Here is an 11,724-nt window from a genome sequence, read left to right as displayed (position 1 = left end):
TGTCATTTTGATTGAAAAAACCCGTGGTTATATTAAACCTTTTCATATCCATTCAAACGGCGCATCACATGACCAACAGTGGCATTAGTGTCACTTTTGGAAAAAACCAAAAGGAAAAGTAGACATAATTGTTCTCTAAACCCGTAGTGGACTCTGTAAAATAATGGATCGACATGGGAGATGTGAATCTTTTAATTTTGTTAATGTAATTATAAACTTTTGTATTAATTTTTCATGTAGTCATTTCAGTCAATTTTCATCTAAAATTGTTGACATCGTGGTCCGATCATTGTCGGCCGTCCTTAGTGACGTTAGCCGGTGCTCTCCAACTTGAGAGGTTACTAAGCTAGATAATGTTAACAATAATCAACTAGACTAATATGTCGAGTTATATAACAAATTGCAACCGGACCACTAAACAAATTGTCATATATAACATTAAAGAGAAGTTTGAAACATCGCATAATTATTCAATTTACTAATCAGTTTTACTATATCTTTTCTTTTTTGCTTAGAAAGTAATGTCATTCACTGATCATCGAAGAGCCGTATGGGAAGACACAATTTGTTGGCGAAACGGGAGGACCAGGCTATACTAAATATTGGCCTTTCCTGGAGTAAAGGAGAGCATCCAAGGCTAACTTGCACTCACTTTCGTTGATGATGTTTAGGAGATCCACTCGGCTCGCGAGGTTGCAGGTGAGAAGGATAAGAAAAAGGAAAGATCTAAGTTCTCCTCTCTCCAAGAGCCTTAATTGGATTTTCCCAAGCTGCTTCCTCCATCAACAACAGGCATTTCACGACGTTCGAGCTTGTTACTGGTTATTACAGCACAAGTGAAAGTCAAGCCTTTCTTTCTCCCTTTGGCTCCATAGACACAGTTTTGTTGATCACACGCTTTGATTCGGTGTAGCAAGCGCAACTTTACAACATCTAGAAGAAAGAATTTGTGCCCCTTGTCTGCCACCAGTGGAAGGAAATAAAAAGAAGAGAATAGAGGTGAACCGCGGTGTGCGGCGTGCAAACAAAGCAAAACATGAGTAAAATCTAAATTTGCAAGATAATACCCGTGATAAACTTATAATACAAAGAGATTCGAAAGTGAGAAATTGGATGTGGATGAGCCCTGGATATATTACTTGTTAGGCTTGTAGCTACGAACATCTTACTCGAAATTTTAATCATCATATTTGATTTATTGCAATGTTATATTTACGTTAAACATAGGCATAATGCAATGTAAGTTGGAAAAAATCAAGTCTGAGTCAAATGAAAAGGTTCATGGCTGAGGGTCTCGAATGACAAAACCGCAACAAGAAATTAATATCGAAAGAGAACTGATGAACCTGTGCGTTCAAGGATTCTCAACTAACACCAATGGAGGTGGACTGTGGCCTATGATGAATCAAGACTAATGCCAGATCAATGCTCAATTCAGAAGTCCATCCTTCTTTCATCAGTTCATTGTATCAGCAAAGGAACTATAATTTTATTCCACCTAGAATCATTCTTAATGCAAGACAACAGAACTTAGGTAATGCCTATACAGCAAAAAACGATCAACATACATCTATATACAATGAGGAAACGGACGAAATTGCCTGTTAATGAGCTAATTTCATAACTGGAAGGTCTCGGTTAGGAACACATTAGGCAATTAAACATTGCAGCATAGCAAAATTTCTCTACTCAATGCTAAATATAAAGGAGAATGACCTCGGCTTTTATTTCTTCCAAAATGATCTAGCTTAGGAATATCGCCAACTATGTAGCAGGCGCTTGACCGGTGAACAAAATGAAACGGTAAATGGAGAGAGATTCACAGCCAATGTAAATCGACACGGAACATTCAAGGTTCTCATGATAGCTTCAGAAAGTCACAATTTCCATAGCGATGGAATTAAGAATTCTCGGTTTCCACCTCGGTAAAACAGAGCATGAAGAAATATACCTTGAAAGTGTAGGTGCTGACCCCGCCATCATCGGAGACGATGAGGATGATGATCGGACCCGGGGAAGGAGAAACGAACAATCTCCGAGGACGTCGAAGACGCTGGCCGGAAAACAGGGGCGAACGAAGCACTTCCAGTGGCCGCGATGCTGGTGGTGCTCGGCGGTGGCCTGCGGCTGCGATCACTGACAGAGAGGGCGGCAAAGATTCAAAGAGGAAAAATCGACAGAGAATTGCTACTCAATACGGGAATTCCTTCTCTATACTCCCTGCTCTGCTCTCTGAGATTCGAATGCAAAGAGTGCGTGTTGGTCGGCAATCGGAGACGAGTGGCGGCTACTAGTGGACCGGAGGTGGCCGAGTGTATGGAGAGGGAATCGCGACCATCTCGAGTTCGTTTCCAACGTTCAGATTGAGAGAGGACCGGGCTCGATCCAAATCTTTATGGGTTCCATCGAATTGGGCTTAATGGGTTTTATTAGAAGAGAGTTGATCACTGAGTGTTTGATTGTTTTGAAAATCTCGATTAGATTTGGCGATGGTTTTGTAGGGAATTATGCATATTAAACATTGTGTGAGTTTCTGACATTAAAAAAAAAATTGTGTAAATTATTGAATGTAATTGAGGGCTGAGAAAAACTGAGAGTATTTGAATGATTCAAGCATGGTTATAACATTTGCTATATTGCTTGACCAATAGCAAAATTTTATGTTATTCTTTTCATTGATAAGGTCATACTGACCGAATCATGTAATATGATGTTCATTATGCTTTTCTGTATTCTGATTTATTATCCTGATTTATCATTTTATTCTTATCTCAAGTTCAACCATGCTTTTTCTGCATGGCCATCCTAAGTGGTGTGTCGTCAATCTGTCCTAGACAAATTTCAAGTGTGATTCATAGATATTATCTAATCATGAACTCAAATAGCATTTTCTTGTTGAGAATTGGATTTATTAGATTACCAATATGGTTGAACCCAAGTTAAGAATAAAATGTTTGGTGAAAACAAGGACAAAACTAAGAGATTTAGATAACCATTGTGAATCACATTTAATCCTACCTTGTTTAAGTAAAACAATTTCAAAAAATGATAAAGACTTTGAAGGTATCACATTTGGTATTGGAACCTTGAAAGAATGGCGACATTTTAAATGATGTTTCCATTATCAAGCTAGCTTTCTGAAATCACTATGTAAACTACCTTAACTTCTATTCGTACTAATAAATTAATTTTTTTAATAGAATAACATTTGATTGAAGTGAAAGTCCTATGAATTTTCTCATATTCTATTTCGTGTTTAAAAGAAGATAGATCTTGCCATGCACTATCCCATGTCAGGAATGCGATGAATATGTTCATGTCTAAACTAAAGCTACGGAAAAAAAAATGGAGGAGGGTATTCAATCAATCGCTAGTCAATGTTAGTGGGCACTCTTCATTTGTAGAGACAACTAACATAGATAATATTAAGAACAGTGGACTTCAGTGATATATCAAGGATCTGACTTACTACAAATAGGCATTTAGACAAAATGGATCATATGCAACAATTAAGAAAAGTTTCAAACATCGCATAGTTAATATTTGAGCCTCAAAATACCATTTTTTTTTATTTTCCTCCTTTTTTTTATTTTTTGTTAGAAAAGTAATATCATTATTATTTGCTGGAGAAACGGGAGGACCAGGTCGCACTCAATTCCGGCCTTTCATTGATGATGTTGGGAGCTCCAGGTCCTTTTCCAAGGTTGCCGGCGAAAAGGATGACCTCTGCTTCAATTTTGACCTTGAGGACAAAACACGGTGAATTGGGAATTTTAGTTGGGAACTTTAGTGGACATTCACCGATGGTTAAATTAATGGAAATGTCTCATCTCTATTTCAAAATGCTCGTACCGGACAAATGTAGTTAGGTAGTCCCACCATTCTCCTAATGAAACATAAGTCTATCTTATATAACTTTGCGGCTTTGAAATTTCATAATTAATTTGAGCTTGACACCAATGAACTATCTGTATTATGTCTTTTTTTCCTCACTTAGCGATCAAGTGTTATGTGAACTAGTGTTCACATACTTCAACTAGTCCACCTCCTCAAGCCATTTTAAGAGCAAGATCCTGCATATTGGCCATTTTTTACGAAATGATGTCACAACAAACTGTAATAATAGGATATGACTAATTAAGTGTCAAAATTCTACCTATTTAAATGGCTGATGGGCATATTGAAGTTATGTAGCTCCTTTCTTTCGGGACGAAGCAATAATCAGTTTTTATTTGACCTGTGGACAAAATAGAATAAGGAAGCTTTCATTATGAATATAATCATTATCACTTGGCAAGATCGGAGAAAGAAAACGAAGCTTGAAGGTTTGTAATTTTATTCAACCTACGGGCATTTATTTGTTCACCCTAATCTTATACATAATGTAGAGAGTAAATCTAGGTACCAACCATGGTACTAAAGAGAATATGGCATATATTTATTTTTGAAAATTATTTCAAAATGATTTGTTATCAAGTATTTTTGGACACTAGTTGAGCAATCAACTACAAAAGTCTTTTAGCTTTCAACACATTGAGTTGTTGTGTTACGTTGGATTGTGATTGGGACCATATGATGAATGGTTATGATTGTATTGATCTACATAAACTAAGTTTGTGTAATAACTACTCCTTTATTTGATAATGCGATGGGGCTGATGACGCCTTAATAAAGCAGAGTTTTGGGGTTGGGTTGGTCCTCTGAGCTTTACTTATTCAAAAATTTAAAAATAAAAATATTGGGTCTACAAGAAAAGGGTGGGTGAAATTGAAAAAACAGCCTTTTTCTGATTCCAGCCTTTGGTGGCTTTAATCATGCCAGTACATTATTCAATTTCCAATCAACTTGCTCCCATGAAATTAAATCAAATGAAATGGAACGTCAGCATCGATCTATATTTTTCTCTAATTGAGATGGGAATCGACTACAGAGCTCGGACACCTAACCTTAATTAAGGTCTTTACCTAAACACCGAATAATTTCTTGGGAAGCCGAAAAGTTAGTAGTAGGTTGCTCCAAGTCATCACTGGCCCAAACAAAATATTAAGAGAAGACTAATCCCGATCGCCTCAATCAAAAGTGGCGGACTTATAAACAATTGAGTAATACAAATGATGACCATGAAAAATACAGAGAGAGGGAGATGGATGATTTTCTGCATTTTATATCTACTTTACTTGGCCTTTTCCCTCCACCAGGGTCATGAGTCCCCATTCTTACCTCCACCGCTAATGGACAATTGGCTAGGTATTAAGTCCTAATCATCTACCTGCTCCTTGTCTGCCATTATTAGAAGGAAATAAAAACACAAACAGAAGTCAACGGGTGAAGCACGCAGACTTGGTGGAGAGGGGAGCAATGAAACCCACGACTTGGATAGGTTTGTCTATTTGATCCTCCAAGGGCGTATGGAGCCATTTTAGGGGTGAATTTAACGGGCAATTTCTTTCTGGTCATTATTCAAATGGAATTTTGTTGTCCAGTATTTCCAAATACTTGTTAAACAATCAATTGTGAAGATTTAAAATAATGGTTATGCATAAAAAATTACGTGATTATTCAGTAAATGGATATTGTAATTGTAAGGGTAAACTTAAAAAAATTACGCTTTTAGCTTTAATACATAGATGAAATGCAAGATGGTGAGAAAAGATGTTGGTTATGCATTGAAAAAATGGGGGTCACTCTTGTATATAGAAATTGTATTTGTCGGGGGTAATTTCGTGTAACAAAAAAATGAAGTAAAAAACATTTTAAACTTATATATATATGCATGCTTTTTGTTGAGAATGACTGATCCCCAGAAAAACCGGATTCGACACTAAATCGAATCCCTAAACTCAAGCGGAAGACAAGCCCGGGAATTCTAACACGTATCACCGATCCTAAAGCACACCACAGATTCGAGCGTACCTTTTAGCCACAGATTAAACACCGACGCCAATGGAGGAAGAGAAATCTTGGTCCTGTTGATCCGGTGAAGCAAAACGCCTTTGGGAGTCACTTTGTTTCCCTTTTGGAGGAAAAACGACGAGAGAGAGGGAGGGAGAGAAGCGTACGTCGTTTTTTTTTTTTTGATTAAACGGTACCTTTTCTCTCTCTCTCTCCTTCCTTTTATACCCCATTCTTTCCACGGGCCCTATTCCCGTGGGCCGGGCTTTCTCGGGCCCAACTTGGGCGGACGGGCCTTAAGCCCAAATCAAATAAAGTCTTCATCTCCCACTCGCACATGGTGGGCCGAACATGATTCTCTTTACCTCTCTTCAACTTTCATACCGGTGAATAATTCGTGCGACCAACATACTTTAAGAGTTCGTTGCTATACATCTGTTAGGAATATATAGCAGCTCATTAATGAGCATCACACTCCGAGTAGATTTAGTATGCAGTACCCTAGATCGATCGATCACATTTATATCTCTCTTGATCTCTTTTAAACATGATATATACATTTGTATTCACAATTATAGTTATCACAAAGACAATCATAATTGGTCGACCAGTGAATACAAAACCACAATGTGATTCTCCAAAATCAATCTTCCTCTTTCCTTCAAACTCTCAATTTCAGTCCAGCTTGCTTTTCTAGAAATGTCCAATTAGATCGAATCAACTCATGACCATTGGCAACATCCTAAGATAGCAAACACTAAATAGAAATCTTGAGAATAAGTAAAAGTCATGAGGGCACTAAAATTGAGGAACTCTTTTCCTCAAGAGTCTCACACGTCATAAAAGTTGAGATCAAACTTTTTGCCACTCTTATTGGTCGGCTCATGCATACGTAGTATGAAATACGTATTACGGTATTAACTCCTTTCCCATGGAGCGTATGTCTACACCTTTCAATACCGTACAGATGATAGTTCGGACATACCCAATGTCTAACTTGAGTTCACGTATCTACTCTTTTTACAAAATTCATCGAACTCACATCGGCATCTTAGACGAGATAAAGTAAAATATGTGGGGTATTTTACTTTCGGACATAGTAAGTATTATGTCCTCATCTTAACACTCAGTTAAGGCGACATACGTATTTTAAACTTGAGCTCTCGATTATCACCTAGATAATAAGCTTAAAAACAGTCTCATCTCTATTCATCACACATTAAATAGAGGCGATTACCCGTGTGAGTGGGCTAATCTTTTATCTGTCCGACATACTTACTCAACTTAAAATAATACACTGAGTATTGAGATGCATAAAGATCAAACAAAGATTCATAGGCATTAATAATGAAACAACACTAGTTCATAAATGTGAACAACTCGGGAAATTACAATCCGGACATCGACTCTACGCAATCCTAGAGATTTTACATGACCACAAAACACATCTCTAGGTATTGGCTTTGTCATAGGATCTGCTACCATTCTATGTGTAGATATGTACTATAAGTTCACATCCTTTCGTGCAACCATATCCTTGACAAAGTTATACTTGGTATCTATATGTTTGGTCTTGCCATGATACTTTGGATCTTTGGTGTATGCTATAGCTGCTTGGCTATCACAATTAACCAATAATTGATTTGCAGCTTTCTCAATAACACCTAAATGATCCAAGAATCTCTTAAGCCAAACTGCTTCTTGTACTGCTGCGATAATGCCACGAACTCGTTTCCATCGTGGATAAGGCTATGCATGTTTGCTTCTTACTACTCCATGATATGGCGCCATTGCTCGAAGAAAGCAAATCCACGAGGTAGATTTTCTTTCATCTAAATCTCCTCCCCAATCAGGCATCGAATAGCCTTCAAGTCGCAGATCCTTTCCTTGGTAATTCAACTTGTAATCGCGGTTCCCTTCGAGATACCTCGGTATTCTCTTAACGGCTTTCCAATGTCTTTGGACTGGATTGGATTGGTATCTACTCACCATTCCAACTGCAAAACATATGTCGGGTCTTGTACACATCATAGCGTACATCAAGCTCCCAACAGCACTTGCATAAGGAACATGTTTCATTTGTTCCTTCTCTTGTAGAGTCCTTGGACACAGTCTATGGCTCAATTCTTCACCTTTTGCAATAGGAGTATCTATGGGTTTACAATCTTGCATACGAAATCGTTCAAGAACCTTATTTATATAGGTTTCTTGCGAAAGAGACAACGATCTCTTCAAACGATCTCTTGAAATCTTAACTCCAAGAATGTATGCAGCCTCACCCATATCCTTCATCTCAAAGTTGGAAGACAACCAACTCTTGGCGACAGGTCTTAACAAACTCCATATTGCTTCCAGAATTAGTATATCATCAACATATAATGATATGATTACAAATTGATCTTTGGATCTTTTGATATATACACAATGATCCTCATCAATTATTGTAAAATCATATGCCACTATGGCATTATGAAAACGTATATACCATTGTCTTGATGACTGCTTAAGACCATATATCGACATACTTTTTCTTCTTGGCCTTTCACTATGAAACCAGCAGGCTGTTCCATATATATTTCTTCCTCTAATTCTCCATTGAGGAAAGCAGTCTTTACATCCATTTGATGTAATTCAAGATCCGAGACTAGCCACTATTGCCGAATAATGCGAATCGAGGTAAATCTCACTATAGGAGAAAACGTATCTTCATAATCAATTCCTTCCTGTTGATTATACCCCTTCGCCATAAGGCGAGCCTTATGCCTTTCAATCGAGCCATCAGCCTTTCGCTTTATTTTGAGAACCCATTTGTTCCCAATAGCTTTGCATCATTTTGGCAGATCAACCAGTTCCCAGACTTGGTTTGATTTCATTGACTCCATTTCCTCTTCCATTGCATTAATCCATTTTTCCTTACTAGAGCAATTCAGAGCCTCATTAATATTTCTTGGCTCATCCTCATCTTGTGGAACAACTATAAAAGTCTCCCCTTCAATGTCAAAACGTCGACGAGGAATACTTTGGCGACTTGTTCGCCGTATGGGAGATTGTACACTTTGCACATCATTTCCCATTGTGCTCCCACTTGGATGAAGTCCACTAAGGTCATTATCTTTATCCAAGGTTTCAAATAGGGAGTGATCTTCCCCTATTTCGCCCTTCTTAGGAAACTCATCCTCTAAGAATGTGACATCTCGTGATTCAAATTCAATTATACTCCCACTTTCCTGCTCACCAATGAACACATACCCTTTTGAGTGTTCTGAGTATCTTATGAAAATACTCTTCTTTCCTCTAGGACCTAATTTCCCAAACTTGTGAGAGGACTCATGTGTATAGGCAGCACAACCCCATGGCTTAAGAAAACTTAAGTCCGGTTTTCTACCCATCCATAACTCATATGGAGTGGAAGTAACTGATTTGGAAGGCACACGGTTCGGTATATAGGCAGCAGATTAACAACGCATCACTCCAAAAAGTGATAGGTAAGTTAGCATGCGCCATCATGGACCTAACCATTTCCAGTAGGGTTCTTTTCTTCTCTCCGCAACACCATTTTGTTGAGGAGTATATGGAATAGACAACTGTCTTTTTATTCCTTTTTCATCACATAATTTTCTGAACTCATCAGATAAATATTCTTGACCTCGATCGGATCTCAATGCTTTTATTTTCTTGTCTAATTGATTCTCTACCAGGTTCATAAACCTTTTAAAACAACTTATTGCTTCAGATTTGTGAGAAATCAAATAGACATATCAAAATCGAGTATAATCATCAATAAAAGTGATGAAATAAACAGCCCCATGCCTTCCTTTCACATTCATTGGACCACATATATCAGAATGGATTAAATGCAGAGGAAATTCAGCTCTTTTTCCTTTTCCAAATGGTTTTCTTGTCGTTTTCCCTTCCAGGCAATGCTTACATATGGATAAATTGACTTTTTCAATATTGCCCAACAAGCCCTCTTTGGCTAGTCTATTCATACGCTGTTGGCCAATGTGACCAAGTCTAGCATGCCACACATTCACATCATTATCATATTTATTAGGAGACGTGAGAAGGGAATAACAAACATTAGCATTAACATAATCAATATCTAATACAATAAAACCATCCAGAAAATAACCACAACCATAGTAATTTGTATCCAAAAACAAATTCACACCTCTATTACTGAAGTTCATATTAAAACCTAATTTAACCAACACTAATACGGACACTAAATTCCGACGAATCTCCGGAGCATACAGCACATCATGAAGGAACAAAGTGCGTCCACCACGCATATTCGGTTGGCATGTGCCAATTCCTTTCACTTCAGCTCTAGAGTTGTTTCCCACATAGATCCACTTAGTTCCGGTTGGTACTCGTCGAATTCCACGAAGGATCCTCTATCCTTCGCTACATGGTCCGTCGCTCATGAATCCACAGTCCACAAAGGATTAGACTTAGTTAAGAATACAGAACTCGACACAAAAGTAAAGTTCTGAAAAGTACAAGGGGTGCATACCTTCTTTGGCTCACGACAGTCGCGAGCATAGTGACCCTTCTTGTCACGGTTGTAGCATTTCACCCTTGCAAGCTTTTTCATGTGGGGGACGCTTCCCTCTTTCATGTTGGTTAAACTTGGGTTTCTTCCCTGAAGGACCCGCTTCTTCCTTGCCTTTCCCCTTATCAAACCGGTTAGGGCGCTTGCGTTTAGAGCTCGAAGCTCCACTTGAGCTAGAACCGGCATAATAAAGTTCAGCATCCGGCTTAGCCGCCAACGGGCGGTCCTCTTCCAACTCAAGATGACGCATTGCATCCTCAAAAGTTTTGATATTTTCATTGTGAGTCGGTGCACCTTCATGTGCTCCCAACTCGAGGCAAGGAACGAATCACTTTGCACTGCTGCTCATTTGTGAGGACATGGCCAGCATCTCTCGGCTCGGTTATCATGTTTGATATCTTTCTAAGATGTTGCTTCATGGTCGACCATGAGGCTTCTTATAAGAGTCAAACGATAGTGAGCTGCCCGAGTCTAGTCACCGAAGTATGACCAAATCTAGCTGCCAATGCCTCCCACATTTCCTTGGCATTGTCAAAACGCCGAAACTCTCGCATGACGTTATTTTCCATGCTTTGCTCGGCAACGTGATGCGAGCTAGAGAGTTCATTCTTTTCCACGCAGAAAAAGCTTCTTTGTCTCTTTTGTCTTTGTGCGGTGGTTCCCTTTTCGGGTTCTACCATGGTCATGACAAGAGCCTCAAGTGCTTCTTGCTCTTCCAACACATACTTGGATTTTCATTTGCCAAATTTCATAGTTGTCACCATTGAGCTTTTCACCTTTGTTCAGCTCGGCAACTATGCTCTTTGTGGCTGAAGCCATTGATATGAACAAATCAAACAAATATGCACGAATTATTAATGCCTATCATTTATGCATCCCTATTTACATAGACCCATCATATTAAAAAATAATTTCAAGTAAGGCTTCAGAATCAAAAGGTCACTATGTTTCCAATCATCTTCCAAAATCCTAACTTAAAACTATCATCAATATAATTGTCTTATGCAAAATCAATTCTATGAAACTACAAAAACTTCTAAAACTACCCACAGCAACCAGCAATAACAGAAATCAATATATAATAGACATCCAATAAAAACAATAATGCTTTCAATTAACACAATTAGGTAGTAATCATTACATAATATGTCCACAAATCACACTTAACATATATCGGCCAATACAACTAACACCAAGTCGGCACACGAACTGGAAAGATCCTCTTTTGTTCAATTTCTTGATCTTTTCCCTTGAAACAATACAGTAATATTCATTTA

The 11,724-nt window shown here is 38.2% G+C and overlaps 1 long non-coding RNA gene across 1 annotated transcript; it reads right to left on the bottom strand.

The window, feature by feature from the left end:
- Window positions 1-466: 466 nt before the first annotated feature.
- LOC120290873 lies at window positions 467-2,442 on the bottom strand. The gene is made up of 2 exons (XR_005548597.1): window positions 1,952-2,442; window positions 467-960 (listed from the first exon to the last, which is right to left on the bottom strand). It is a non-coding gene; the product is annotated as an uncharacterized LOC120290873 (long non-coding RNA).
- Window positions 2,443-11,724: the final 9,282 nt, after the last annotated feature.

This window comes from Eucalyptus grandis, chromosome 2, assembly GCF_016545825.1.
Source record: "Eucalyptus grandis isolate ANBG69807.140 chromosome 2, ASM1654582v1, whole genome shotgun sequence".
In the NCBI taxonomy this organism is placed as follows: Eukaryota; Viridiplantae; Streptophyta; class Magnoliopsida; order Myrtales; family Myrtaceae; genus Eucalyptus; species Eucalyptus grandis.
Note: the sequence above shows the minus strand (reverse complement) of the source record. Positions and strands in the feature narration are given on the sequence as shown.